The 13,832-nt window shown below is 54.0% G+C and overlaps 2 non-coding genes and 1 pseudogene across 2 annotated transcripts; 1 reads left to right on the top strand and 2 right to left on the bottom strand.

Moving 5' to 3' along the window:
- Positions 1-13,832, bottom strand: part of LOC120375680 — a 1,085,709-nt pseudogene that overhangs the window by 759,531 nt on the left and 312,346 nt on the right.
- Positions 1,830-1,901, bottom strand: TRNAQ-UUG. The gene has a single exon. It is a non-coding gene; the product is annotated as a tRNA-Gln (tRNA).
- On the top strand, positions 4,534-4,606 carry TRNAR-CCU. The gene has a single exon. It is a non-coding gene; the product is annotated as a tRNA-Arg (tRNA).

Below are 13,832 nucleotides of genomic sequence, written 5' to 3'. Positions count from 1 at the left end.
ACTCTGGGAGCAGAATGGGGTCTAGTGGTTAGAGCAGGAGGAGCCAGGACTCCTGGCTTTGATTCTCACTGCTGCTGTTTGACCCTGGGCCTCAGTTTCTCCTCCCACTTTTTGGGTATGGAGCCTCTAAACTCTCTGGGGCATGGCCTGTATCTTGCTGTGTCTGGGCAGCGTCTGGCCCAACGGGGTCTGATCTCAGCTGGGGCAGGGACTGTCTCTGTGTCTGTGCAGCCCCTGGCGCAACGGGGGCCTTGATTCTGCCTTGTCAATGGCAGCGCAGAAAGCCCTAGTGCCAAAAGAAGATGTGGGAGGGGAAGCTTTGCAAAAATCGGTCACACCAATAGGAAACCAGTCCCAGCAGTTTGTGACTTCACTTCCCAAAATTAGACACACACACACACACACAGAACCCTGCTCAAACCGCCCCCTTTGCCAATGCACCACCTCACCTCGTCCAGGGATGTCTAGGTGGGGAGCTCAGTGTGGGAGCGGCACCATCAAGGTAGGTTCTGGAGATGGTCCTCCAGGTGTAGATGTCTCGGCTCCAACTGGCACTGGGCTCACGCTGGGCTGTGTTCAGTTTCTCTCTCTGGTGAGCGCCCCGGCTCCACAAATGCCCCCGCCCCCTGCTCTTTCCTTCTGGTACAAAAAATATCCTCTTCCTTTGCCCCAGAGAGAGACACCCACGGTGCTGCTCAGCACACGGCTTCCCCCCACCTTCCCCCATTCCCAGGAGCGTGCGGGAAGAGGGTCGGGATTGGGGAGAGCCCGTGTCCCAAGGGGAGGGTATGGGGGGGCTTGTCCCCTCCTCGGAGTATGGGGGTTCCAGTAGGCACCTGTGGATGGTCCCCCCAAGCAGGGCCAGGATGGAAATGGGAGGCCTGTGCCCCCAACATGGAGAATCGGGTGAAACCTTACTTAACGGGTCAGTCTGTCCTTTCTCTGACTCTCCCATTCCAGCTTCAACTAGCGCTTGTGGCTCATTCGTTCTTTTTCGTTCGTTTCCTTCTCTAGCTTGTATGTTCTTGCTTTCTTTTTTCCCCTCTACCTTTCACGCTCTTCCTTTCTTTCCTTCTTTTTCTAATGTTTTTTTCTCTCCCTTTATTTCTTTCTCTGCCTTTTACGTTCTTTTCACTCTCTCTCTCTCTCGCTGGTTATTTTTTTCACTCACTCTTTTTCCTCGCTCCTTCCAAGCCAAGCGGGTTCTCCTCGCACATAGATTTTGACAGGTTTTCCTCCTGATCAGCAAGTGGATTAAGCACGTCTTCAGTGGGGGTTTGTCATACCAGGGAGCAGGCTGGCTGGGTGTCTCTGTGGCTGTCTGCTGTTCATGCATAGGCATGGTCCTGCCCTCCTCTGGCCCTGACCTCGGTTGCTCTGTAGCTTTTAAGCCTTCCCTTGGAGCTGTCAGCACCAGCCGCCTCTGCTCTAGGTGCCCAGAGGAGGAGAGGTGCTGGGCTCCAGCCTGGGACTCTTCCTCCCTCCTGCCTAGCCCTGACTGGGAAGCCTGGCCCTGGCCCTCCTTCCTTTAAATACCATGTGGGCAAGAGGAAGAGTGTGGCAGCTGCAGGGACCAAAGTTGTGGGCATCAGGTGAAGCAGCGAGAAACAACCATATGGTCAAACCACAGGACTCTCTAGCCAGACTGTTAAGTTCTAGGACCCCAACCTATAGCCACCAGCCCATTGAATCAGCCAGACCAAAGACCTATCTCCAGTGGGCATCAGTCACCCAGAGTGAGGGAAAAAACTCACTCTAGTTCACCCTGAGAGAAGGTAGCCAAACACATTGAGTTCCAGTGCTTTGTAGCAAAGCAACATATCTCCACAAGGTCCCACTGAGATTTGAACTCAGATTCCAGGATTCAAAGTCCTGAGTGCTGCCCATTACACCATGGGACCTGCTGCCATTTTGTTTTCTAGACCCCTGTGACTCTCAGCTGGCTGGTTTGCACTCTGCACTTATTGCTTCCCACCATCAGCTTCCTCTCGCAGGACTCTCTCTCCTCCTCCAGCGACTATAGTCCTGCACTACGGGATCTGTGGGTCCTGCCCTCAGACCCCACATCCCCCTGCTTTGTCTCCGTTCCCTGCAGGCTGCAAAAATGTCAGGGGAGTCTGCTCCTCCCTTCACTCAGTGCTTCCGCTCATATCGGCCAGCTGCAGCCTCATCTCCTGGAACTCGGCCAGCTGTTGCTTGATCCGATCGTACAGTCACACGCTGACTGGCTCCCCTGCCTGGATGGTCTTGTGGAAATCCCATAGGCGACGCTGCAGGACTCGGAACCACTGGTTTCTTTAATGTTGCGGTGTTTGCCCGACCGCCAAACAAAGCCGCCAACTCCTCCCTCACCGACTCCCACCAATCCCCCTGGTTACCATAGAACCCTCTGATGCTTTCCCGTTCTGCCAACACCGCCAGGCCTCGCCCCCCTGCTCCTTTATCTTGCAAGCTCTGGATGTTCAGCTTCCAATATCCTCTGCTGTGGGTCAGCTAATTGCCCACTTTGAGCACATGGTGAGAGCTGTGTGATCCGAACTGTCCATTGGCACCACCCTGCACTGGGCTGTCGACGTGCTCTCCTTCACGGAAATCTGGTCAATGCGACTCCTGGCCTGTCCCCGCAGAAAGGTGTATTCCCTCTGCAGCTGGTGTGAGCTCGGGTCAGAGGAATAGGAGGCTACCACCCGCCCTCCACTGGTTCCACTGTGGAGAAACACGTCCTCTAAGCCAACCTCACTACAGACCTTCGCCAGGTAGTGCTCATCGTAGAATAGTTTCCTCTGACCATCAGGAAAACAGGACCAGCAGTCCTCAGGCCGGTGCAACAATTGAAATCCCCACCCCCCCAACACTGTGCGGTCCAGAGGGATGGTGTCAGTTCCTTCATAGAACTTTCCTTTTAAGCCTTAATTGGGGACCATACACACTAATATAGCCAGAACTAGTGCCATGGAGCACAAAGCCCACCAGTAATGCTCTCCCTGGTTGGCGCTCCAGCACCTTCTGTACTCACACCATGAATGTGAAGAACAAGACTCCAACCCCATCATTCTTCACTGGCCTGGATGACCAGAGAGATGGCCTTTCCACCAATCACCATCAAGCTACTCTAGAGTTGTTAATGTGTATTTCCTGAACACCCACCCTGTCCAAGTCCAGCTGCTCCAAGGCACTGAACATCTAGCATCTCCTCCTGGGCCCCCAAATCCCTTCCACCTTCCACATGGCCACTTTTACAGATGCCCCTTCCAGGGTACTGCCCTCGCTCAGCTCCACAGAGGAGTTTTCATCCCTTATTCCTGCCTGTCACTGCCCAGCACCCCCTCTGGCACCATTCCTGCCTCACTCTCTTCCTGCCACATTGGGTCCACCAATAACTCATGTAGGAGAGACAGCTCCCATCTCTCATTGTTAAAGGTGAGGCCAGCAGCACACAGGTTTTTTTCCTTATTGCAGAGCCCAAGCTCAGGGACTCACCTTGGGTGCAGGCACTGCTGTGCTCCCAGAATACAAGCCCCCACTGTACAAAGAGGGATGAAAGGGCCTGCTAAAGACTGGGATTGAACCAGCAAACTTTAGATCTTCAGTCTAACACTCTCCTAACTGAGCTGCTTTGGCAGCTGTAGGGCAGTATTTTGGCCTGTTGCGTCTCTTTCCGGCAGGTTTTTGCAGCAGTTGCACACAAAAAGGACGTCATTGTGAGTGGCCCATGAAGACAAGACTCGCTTTTGCCTGCCTTGCTCAGCTTGACTTGCTGCCTCACCCTGTTCCTGCCCTAGTGCCCGGGTTGACCTGGCGGTGGAAGGGGACTGGGGGCCAGTGGTGTGGGGAGGAGGTTGAGCTGGACCCTGAGCTAGACTAGACCCTGGCGGTGAGAGTCTGGCCACCACTTGCCGCCCCCCCCCCCCCGTTGTCCTGGCTTCCCCCACTGGGCGTCATTTTGGCAGGGAAGTGGGGCTTCTGCCTCCCCTCCCCGATTTTAGCTGCTTCCCCTGCTCCCCCCAGCTACGCTACCGAGTGGAAGCGTCCTGTGCTGGGGAGCTCCCAGAAGTTATTAAGGGACAGAGACTCCTTGATGCCCTTAGTAACAAAGGTTTGGGGGTCACCGAGGCCAGTAAGGGGGTCACTGTGTCGGCCCTATAACCCTGGGTGTCAGGTCACTGTCCAGCTTTGATCTAGCGCTCGGATCCCAACAACCGACCAGCAGCCCACAGCCTCCTTCCGGGTCTGCCCCACCTGGTTACTCCTTACAGGCCGACCTTACCCCCCTTCCAGCCCCGGATTCGCCCCCTAATCATCCTACTGCCACAGCCGTGGAGGTGCTGAAGGAGGGAGGGGTGACTCTAGGGTGGGGTTCTTCTCTAAAGATGGCTGGCAGAAAGGGGGTGCTCAGCTCTGTCAGTTGCCTCGCTGCCAGGGGATGCAGATGTTTCTGTAAGGCGATTAAATGGGTATTTGGCTTCTGAGTGAATGTGAGGAATGTGCAATCATGAGAGAGAATTTCCATCCCTCATTCAACTGCTCTTCAGGGCCCCAGTGGCCTAATGGATAAGGCATTGGCTTCCTAAGCCAGAGATTGTGGGTTCAAGTCCCATCTGGGGTAAAAAATTCCTTTCTTCTTGTATATTGCAAAGAAACATGGTGTTATTTTCACCAAGGAAGCTTGGAGACATTTGAACACAAAGTACTGGAGCTTGGGAGCAATCCCCCAGAAACAGCATCTTCCACTTGACAAATGCTTTCTAGACCCATCAGTAGCAAACAGTTAATACTAGTGTTTGTCTGAGAATAGAAGGAAGGGGAGTGTTTACTCCGACACCTCAGTGAGTGACACAGACAGAAAGAGCAAGGCTGTCCTGAAAGAGAATGGATCTGTCTGGAGACAAAGCAGACCCTGAGAATGAGCAACAGTGTGAAAAGAAGAACTTCAAATGTGTGTTAGGTGTTAGTTAGGTTGGTCTGACAAATGTCAAGAAAATACCAATGCTCGTAGACTGATGCGGACACTGGCTGCTTCTGATCTTTTACTGAGAGTTCATTGAGAAATATTTTCCTTAACTCTGTTATGGAATATTGGGTGGGCTATGAAGGCACCATTCCTCCTGCTTTCACCCTTCGAGACAACACGGCTACATGGCATGTGGCCAGTGCTCACCTTCCAGTCAACTGCTAGAGAAGACAACACAGACAGGGATGGCAGCAGGGCAGACTGCAGCTCCGCGGAGATGGTGGGACCAGGTCTCATCAATGGGGAGGTGGCCACCCCACCATGCACAAGGCTGAGCCAATAAGTGCGGCGTGTGCTCCACGGTGCCCCTACTCCCTGCATGTGGTGGTGGAGGGCAGTTACTGAGTTTGGTTGGTCTGGCAAATTTAGGGCTTGGCTACACTTGCAGAGGTAGAGTGCTGGGAGTTAAACCACAGCAGGGAAACCGCTGCCGTGTGTTCACACTGACAGCTGCAAGCGCACATTAGCAGCTCTGGCAATGCCACAGAGAGCAGTGCATTGTGGTAACTATCCCAGTGTGCAAGTGGCTGCAACGTGCTTTTCAAATGGAGGACGGGGGTGGAGTGTGACAGGGAGTGTGTTGTGTGTACGTGGGGGGAGAGACAGTGTGTTTGGGGGGCTGAGAGTGTGTCAGCATGCTGTCTTGTGTGTTCGGACAGCAGCAAACCCCCCCCCCACCACCATACACACTCACAGCAGCAGCATTCCACACTAATGGTTGCTTTGTCCCGGAGCAGATAAGCAGCCGGCTGTTGGAAACGGAGCTTTGAAAGGGGATATCCGCATGCCTGCAGCCGATTTCAAAACAGTGACCAGAGTGGGCACTTGACTTCATGGGATTATGGGATGTTTCCTGAGGCCAATCACAGTGCAGTAATGCAACATGTCATCCACCCTGACACCCGGGCATTTCAGCAGGGCTCAGCGAGCTTTATGCTTCTCATGGAGGTGGATTACCAGGAGTGCTCCAGCTGCAGAGCCCAGGCGCTCCATGTGCCTTGCCAGTGTGGACACCTCAGGAGTTAGGGCACCCGGGGCTGCTTTAATGAGCTCTAACTTGCAAGTGTAGCCAAGCCCCTAGACGGGGGTAGACAATCTATGGCACGCGTGCCGAAGGTGGCACGTGAGCTGATTTTCAGTGGCACTCACACTGCCCAGGTCCTGGACACCAGTCTGGGGGGGTTCTGCATTTTACTTTAATTTTAAATTAAGCTTCTTAAACATTTTAAAAACCTTATTTACTTTACATACAACAATAGTTTAGTTCTATATTATAGACTTATAGAAAGAGACCTTCTAAAAATGTTAAAATGTATGACTGGCACGTGAAACCTTAAATTAGAGTGAATAAATGAAGACTCGCCACACCACTTCTGAAAGGTTGCCGACTCCTGCCCTAGACTATGTCACTCGTGCTATTGTAATAAATACAATAGACGTGCAATGGTCAGAAATCGCACCAGCATAGAAATATATTGAAGGGAAACCCTAAGGAAATTAAGAGTTTAAGTTAGCCTTCACACGTTCTGTGTCCCACAAGTTTGGCACTTGCCTCTGTGCTTTTCCTCTTGCCCACCTGGCACTTGAAGGAAGGAGGGCCAGGGCCAGGCTTCATAGTCAGGGCTGGGCAGGAGGGGAGAAGAGAGCGGGAGCAGCTGCAGAGAAGCTGTGAGTGCAGAGTGCAAACCTGCCAGCTGAGAGTCACAGGTGTCTAGAGACTGTGACACCGTCTGGTCGCCTGGCGTAAAGTTCAGCTGTCAGAACACTGACTAGTGCGAGCTGAGCTCAGATCTCAGGGGGACTCTGGGACCTGTTGCTTCAAAGTTGGAGTTTCAAGGCTTTGTCTTGCTCTTTCAAATGACGCGGGAGCCGGTCTTTTGCCTGCTGGCTGTTGTGACTTGCGCACCAGAGGGGATGCTGGATCCAGCAGGCTGGCCTTGCCTGAAGCCCTACAGGGAGGGATAGGAGCTGGGTTTACTCGGAGTCCTGCAGCTGAGCTGCGGCCAGGCCTAGGAGACAGCCCTCTTGGTTGACCTACTGGCCCAAAGTCATGTTGGCCACGTTGGTCTTTCCCCAGGAATGCCGAAGGGCGGGCCTGGTGGAGGGGGGTGCAACGTCACACTCTCCTCCTGAATGTACTGCCAGAGGCTTGGACACTGTCCATGGTGGAGGCGGGATGCCTAAAATCCCTACTTGTCTCTGGTCACACCCACTTTCAGTAACTTTAAACTGTATGATGTCCTACCTGGGTGTTCTAGCAAGGTATGGGGTTCCTGGTCCCCGGCTGCCTGAAAACAGGTCAGGGTGTAGCATTGCTAACAGAGTGCAGACAGCAATAGCTGTTAACGTGTAGGTGTCTTGGCATTTAGCCACCAATGTGCCTCGGTTTCCCCTCCCACACAGTAGCGTAGACCTGTTATGCTTTTGCTGCTGTGCCAAGCTTACAGCCTGTTTACAGGTATGAGTTGAAAAGAAACAATGCTTATGGGACTGTCTTGTCACCATCCCTAGCACGTACAAAAGTTGTTTTTTCCCCCACAAATCAGGTATGTCCCACACCTTTAAAGGTTTGCCACTAGTATTAACTCCTTGGGCTTGATGACGTAGCAAAAGACCCCCAGATTAACAGCAAAGCTACGGTGGACAGGTTTTGTTCACACAATTTAACTTGTTTAGTGTCTATTACATTTCCCAGTTCCTTTGTGTACCCTCGTAAGTGCTCTGATGCATATTGTTCTGCCTCTTTGGAGAAGGTTTTAAATTCAGGCATGTGTTTGAGGTGTTGGCAAGGAAGGGTGCACTGCAACCATGCCTGCCTTGGCCCAAATCACACATTCCTTCAAAGCTTGTAATGTCTTTTCCCCGCACCCACGTATCTAACAAATCTCTCATTTCATTTACATAAGCCACATTACTGAATCCAGATCCCCTCTTAAGACTCCTGAATTTAACCCTGTAGGTTTCAGGTGTAATCTGAAACTGTTTTAAAACTAGCTCCTTACATTTACCATAGTTTGTAGCATCATCAATAGGCATCTCATTCGATATGTCCATAGCTTTTCCAGCCAATTTGGCTACCAATGTGACCAATTTTTGATCACCAGGGATTTCACAGAGGTGCAGAGTCTCTCAAAGGTGATGAAATATTCAGCAATATCACTGGATTCATCATACTGTGGACATAGTCACTCCCATTTGTGGATTTTTGGGGAAGTGGAGCCAGCTGTTGGAGGGTTTTGTCTCTTCCCCTCCATAACAGCCAGTCCATGCTTCTGGGCCTCAATTTGGGCCTCTATTTCTCTGTCTCTTAACTCCAGGGCTCTTGTGTGAGCAGCTCCCTCCCTGACTGCCTCTGCTTCCATAGCCCTTCTGTGCACAGGTGCCTCTGCATCTTTGAGCTTCAATTGAAACTCCCGGTCCTTTGCTTTCTCTTCTGCTTCCAGTCTGGCCAGCTCTAGTTAAGTAGCTGCCTCACTGGTGGTCATTTTCCTGCTTTCTTGTGCTGAGACACCCCCTCTGCAGTTCACTGAAACTGGGATGCACTCAGCTCAGGGCTTCTTAGTTAACAGAGACTTTCCCAGCACCCAGTGTTCAGCCTTTCTGGGCAGCAACTTGCAACCTGTGCAGTTCTAGCTTCTTCTGCTCTTCACTCTTCATTAGTTTGCTTATTTTTCTTTCCCTATTTTCCTTACCCGAAAGAAGCAAACAGAAAATCATAAACCAGTAACCACTTTGTCTGTTCTCCAGCCACCACACCCAACTCACTACCAGTCTCAAAGCAATCAGCTGTGAGACTGGAGGTCAGGACTGGGATAGCAAGGGCTGCAGGTCGGGAGTGAGGGGTACCATCAGAGCTGGAGGGAGCCCAGGGGGCTGCGGGTCGGTAGTGAGGGGCACCAGCAGAGCTGAGAGTCTGGAGGTCAGGACTGGGATAGCAGGGGCTGCAGGTCGGGAGTGAGGGGCACTGGCAGCGCAGTGACTGGGGAGCTCAGCGGGGATCCCAGGGGGCTGCGGGTCGGGAGTGAGGGGCACCGGTAGAGCTGGGGAGAAACCAGGGGGCTGCGGGTTGGGACTGAGGGGCACCAGCAGAGGGGTGAGTCTGGAGGTCAGGACTGGGATAGCAGGTGCTGCGGGTCAGGAGTGAGGGGCACCAGCAGAGCTGTGAGTCTGGAGTTCAGGGCTGGGGTAGCAGGGGCTGCGGGTCGGGAGTGAGGAGCACTAGCCGCACAGTGACGGGGGAGCTCAGCGGGGAGCCCAGGGGGCTGCGGGTCGGGACTGAGGGGCACCGGTAGAGCTGGGGGGAAACCAGGGGGCTGCGGGTTGGGACTGAGGGGCACCGGTAGCGCTGGGAGTGAAAACTGTGCAGATCAGAATGTGAATAGTGACCTCGTCTCCTTCCTGCACCTGCTCTACATTGCTCCACAGCAGCTTCTCCACCTGCAGAGTCACCCCAGCACTGTAGTGCAGCCGCCCAGGGTTCAGCAGGGGCCCCTGGCAAGGACCGTGGGTGCAGCTAACAGCCCGGTGTGCCCTGGCAGTGAGGCAGCTGTAAAAAAGCAACCCCCCCCACCAGAAGTACAGAGACTGAATTCCCCAACTTTAACATCATGACCCCCTGTAGAAAGCCACATGTGTCAGTTGTATTTTCACAGGGAGATGCAAAAATCAAGTGACATCAATTTTTAAGTTGAGTAAATAAAGTTGAGGAGATAGTTATTAACCTCACAAAAATATACTAAAGATCCCTCAACATAACACCTGAAGGTGAAATATGAACAGAGACAAACCTTGTCAGCAAAGGCTCGTTTCCCAAACAATCCTCACAATGTTACCAATTCCCACCCCTCCTCCACAGGAGCTCTGTGCAGTGTAACTGTTCTGCAGGCAGCTTCCCATTCAATGCTGTTGTGGGACATTCCCAGGCCTGGAAATGTACGAACGACAGAATTTGAAAAGCAAACCTGGCTCCCCGCACCAGGCGGGATTTGAGAGTTTTGTCCCTGTCACTTAGTCTTTGTCAATAGTACAGACGCCAGGGGCAGGACTATGATGGACACTATGACAAGGTGTCAAACGGTGCCTGGAACCCTTAAGAAGAATCCACCCCACCGAGTACCAACACTTGTCGCTACCTGCTCTCAGCCCCACTGAGAATGTTTTGGGGTCACTCCTTGCCTGTATCAACCTAGGGGGTCTCAGAGAACCACAATTAACAGGTGCTGGGGGGGGGCCCTCAGAAAATGTTAATTAACAGGTGCTCCAGTGGTGCAATTGGTTAGCGCACAGTACTTATAGGGCAGTGCTGAGAGGAGCTATGCTGAGGTTATGAGTTCAAGCCTCACCTGGAGTACTGGTTTTCATTAATCACGTGGTGTCACCCCCTTATTTGGCCTTGTGGAATGTAGAATTCCAGCCCAGGGGACACTGAGGCAGGGGAGGAGTCAAAAATGCCCCTTCACTTATTACCTCCTCTCCAGCGCACAGGTCAGAATCTACAATCCTTTCTCCCCCCCCAGCCCCTGTGCCAGGATCTGTCAAGCAGAGCCTGGAGTCCTGCCCATCCTTGACCCCGGAGCCTGGAGGGAGAGGAGCAAGGAGCCATTGTTACAGGGCTTTCCCTTCCCCCGCCCACTGCCCTGGCTCTTGTCACACAGACAGAAAGCAGCAAAAGACCAGAAGTCGGAAGCGCAGACAAAGGGATGTTTACTGGGGTTAGTTTCCAAGCAAGCAGATTCCGAAGCCCTTCACACCAGTCGGGCTTATCTCTATACACCGACAGAGTCTGTTCCCCAGTGTCCCGCTTCCCAGCTCTGACACCGCAGTTCTTAAAGTTTAGGCCTGTGCAGGCAGCCTGAATATCTCTATTCTAACAGCCATCGGTCCCTGTGGGAAAATGATCTATTCAGGGTTGTCCCTAGACATTCTGGTGCCCTACACAGCACCCCCGTCCCCCAGCCTGAGCTGGCAGAGCGGAGCAGGCTGGAGCCAGGTCACTCCACTTCCCGCTGCCCGGTAATTGCAGGGCAGGCCCGACCCCACACTCACGGGGCGGTGGGAAGTGGAGTGATCCGGCCCCAGCCTGCTGCACTCTGCTCCCAGCCTTAGAACTTGGGGGTTGGGGGGGAAACACCCCCCAGCACTCACCAGTGGCGCGGCTGGGAGCTGGTGGAGCAGAGCAGGCTGGGGCCAGGTCGTTCCATTTCCCACTGCTTGGTGAGTGCAGGGTGCACCTGATCCCTCCTGCAGTCCACCGGGGTGTAGCTCAGGGGAAGGGGTGGAGCAGGGGTGGGAAGAGGCAGCATGGGGGCAGAGCAGTGGGGGGGGGGCTTTGGGGAAGAGGCGGAGCAGGGGCAGGGGCAGCTTTCCTGGCCGGCTCAGCCAGCCGGGGGATCGGGCTGGCCGCTGGAGCAGTACGCAGCTGCATAGGGCACCAGGAAATTTGGGGCAATTTGGTGCCTCACGTTTCCTGGTGCCCTACACAGCTGCGTAGTTTGCGTATGGGTAAGGACGGCCCTGTATCTATGTAGCTCACAGTGGTTGGTGGGCTGAGCTTCCCCCCTGCTGGAGCTTTTCAGGGATGAGATTTTGATGAATTGCAACAAGAAGAAAATCTCCCCTGTTCCTGTTTGTCACCTTGGCCCCTTTTTGTGCCCCCCTGAGCCTCTGTTCTTCCTGCCAGGGGAGATACAGAGCCAAGCCCCCATCTGCCTGAGTCACAGAGTCTGTGGCCACCTCTGAACCATTGCCACTGGCGAGTGTGGCTCCCACTGCTTCCCCAGAGGGGCTGCAACAGCAGCTACCCAGCTGGGTTTGGGGGTGTCAGAGATCCAGGCTATAGGGTACAGGTGATCCAGGGCCAATAAATCCCCTGCCTGAGGGGAGGCCAATGCGTGTGGTGGCCATAAGCACCACAGGTTTAACCCTGTCTGCTCCCTTCCCCACGGCTCTGATTTCGATGACACTGAAGTCCCCCTGTGGCTGGGGATATGGATTTGTGGGCCCAGCCTAGTGCAGTGGCCTTCCAAGACAGCCTGTAATTCAGCAAGCGCTTTGCAGCTGGGCCTTGGGCTGGGGGTGATTTTCTCTCCTCACAGCGGATGGGGGATGCGCTGGGACCAGCTCCTGGCTCTGTTTCTGGGAGCTGGTTTCCCGTGAGGACACAGCAGACGTCACTGCTCTCTGCCTAGGGGAGAACCACCTGGGAATGTGCTCCTGGCCCAGCCGATCTGGAAGGTTAAACGGGATCGTGGCCAGCACAGCAATGTGGGGCTAGGTCCCTGAGCAAACAAAGTGGGTGGGGTAAGAGCAGAGACGAGAACTAGAGATGGGGGAGGAGACAAGGTCTCGAGGGAGGGAACAGCTGGAGAGAACCAAGGAGCGCAGTGGACAAGTCTGCCATGTGAATACTAGTGGTCACAGGTGTTCTGCAGAAAACCTGCAGCCCGCTGGTCCCGTGGGGTGATGGTCGGCCCTCAGGACTCTGACTCTCACAGTCCCAGTTCAGAGCTTGGCAGGATCTGCTGGAGCTGTGTTGTATTGCTACGAAGCCCCAGAGGCCCTACTGCTCAGCATCCCCATTGCACAAAAGTCTCTTTTCCTTCCTGCTTGGTTACTAATGCCCACTCAAGGGAGATCTTTGGTCCAGATGGCCCCCTGCTATTGAACCCGAGAATCCAGCTAGAGATGCCTTCCCTCCTTTGGGCTGACTCATCGCTGCATTCCTGGCTGCCTCAGCTGATGACCACAGGCTCTTCGGCACCCCGGCCCCTAACCCAGGGCAGGTGGAGGGTTTGGAGCTCCCCACAGAGCCTTGGGCTCCCTAGGTGGCTTTTACCATGGCCCGGCTTCAGTGTCTGTCCTGGCTTGGGGGCAGGGCCTCCAGGGGAAGAAGAGAGTTGGGGCCATGGAGAAGGGCAGGGCCTCGGGGCTCCCCCACTTCTACCGAAGTTCCGGTGCTTTTGCTCAGGAGCAGAGGCTGCATCATTGTTTAAATCTAAACCAACTCCAGATGGGGGTGGAGACATTCCCCGGGATCTCAGGCCGAACCTGCAGCCCTCAGCTGTTGCTGCTGGAGGGTGTGAAGCCCTTTCACTCGTATTGCCTAGTGTCCCTAGCTCTGAGGCCTTCATCTCTCCTCATCCTGAGGGACCTTCCACTCCATTCCCAACCCACCTCCTAATTAACCAGGGGCTCTTCTCCCAGAAGAGGATCACTCAGGGGCTGGATCCCTCTTTGCCTTTTCTGTGTGTCTAGCACAGTTCGAGGTGCCCATGGGTGGGGTGTTTGATCACAATGACCCTACGTGGAGCTGCCATTCAGCTTCCCTCATTTCGTCTCATCTTTCATTTTTTCAATCCCTCATCACCATCCTCCCAAGCACATTTCAATTGCCGCCACATCCCTTAACCAGGCAGCGTCCCTGTAGTGTGGGCTGTCTTCATAGGTCCTTTCTCAATCTTTCTCACCCTCTTGTTTTGAGTCTCCTGTGTCTCTGCTTTCTAAGCACAGCCTAACTCTGGCTGTTCAGAGGAGGGCAGGACCATGCCTATGCGTGGCCAGCAGACAGCGACAAAGAACCCCAGCCAGCCTGCTCCCTGCCATGCCAAACACCCACTGAAAGCCACCCACAGATCAGCATGCGAGGCGGCTGCTGATACTCTGTGGCCACCATCAGAAGATGGTAGGAAAGCAGGGCCAACCCCCCTGGTGGGGCCTCTGACCGTTCGTGCTATAGGTGCTCACTTTTGCAGTGGGGCAGGAGATTTTTCCCCAAGAGGCTTTCCCCAGCTGGCAAGAAGCAGAGAAACACCCAGGCTCCCAA

Source organism: Mauremys reevesii, linkage group 12 (assembly GCF_016161935.1).
Source record: "Mauremys reevesii isolate NIE-2019 linkage group 12, ASM1616193v1, whole genome shotgun sequence".
Lineage (NCBI taxonomy): Eukaryota > Metazoa > Chordata > Testudines > Geoemydidae > Mauremys > Mauremys reevesii.
This window is presented reverse-complemented; position numbering and strand designations above follow the sequence as displayed.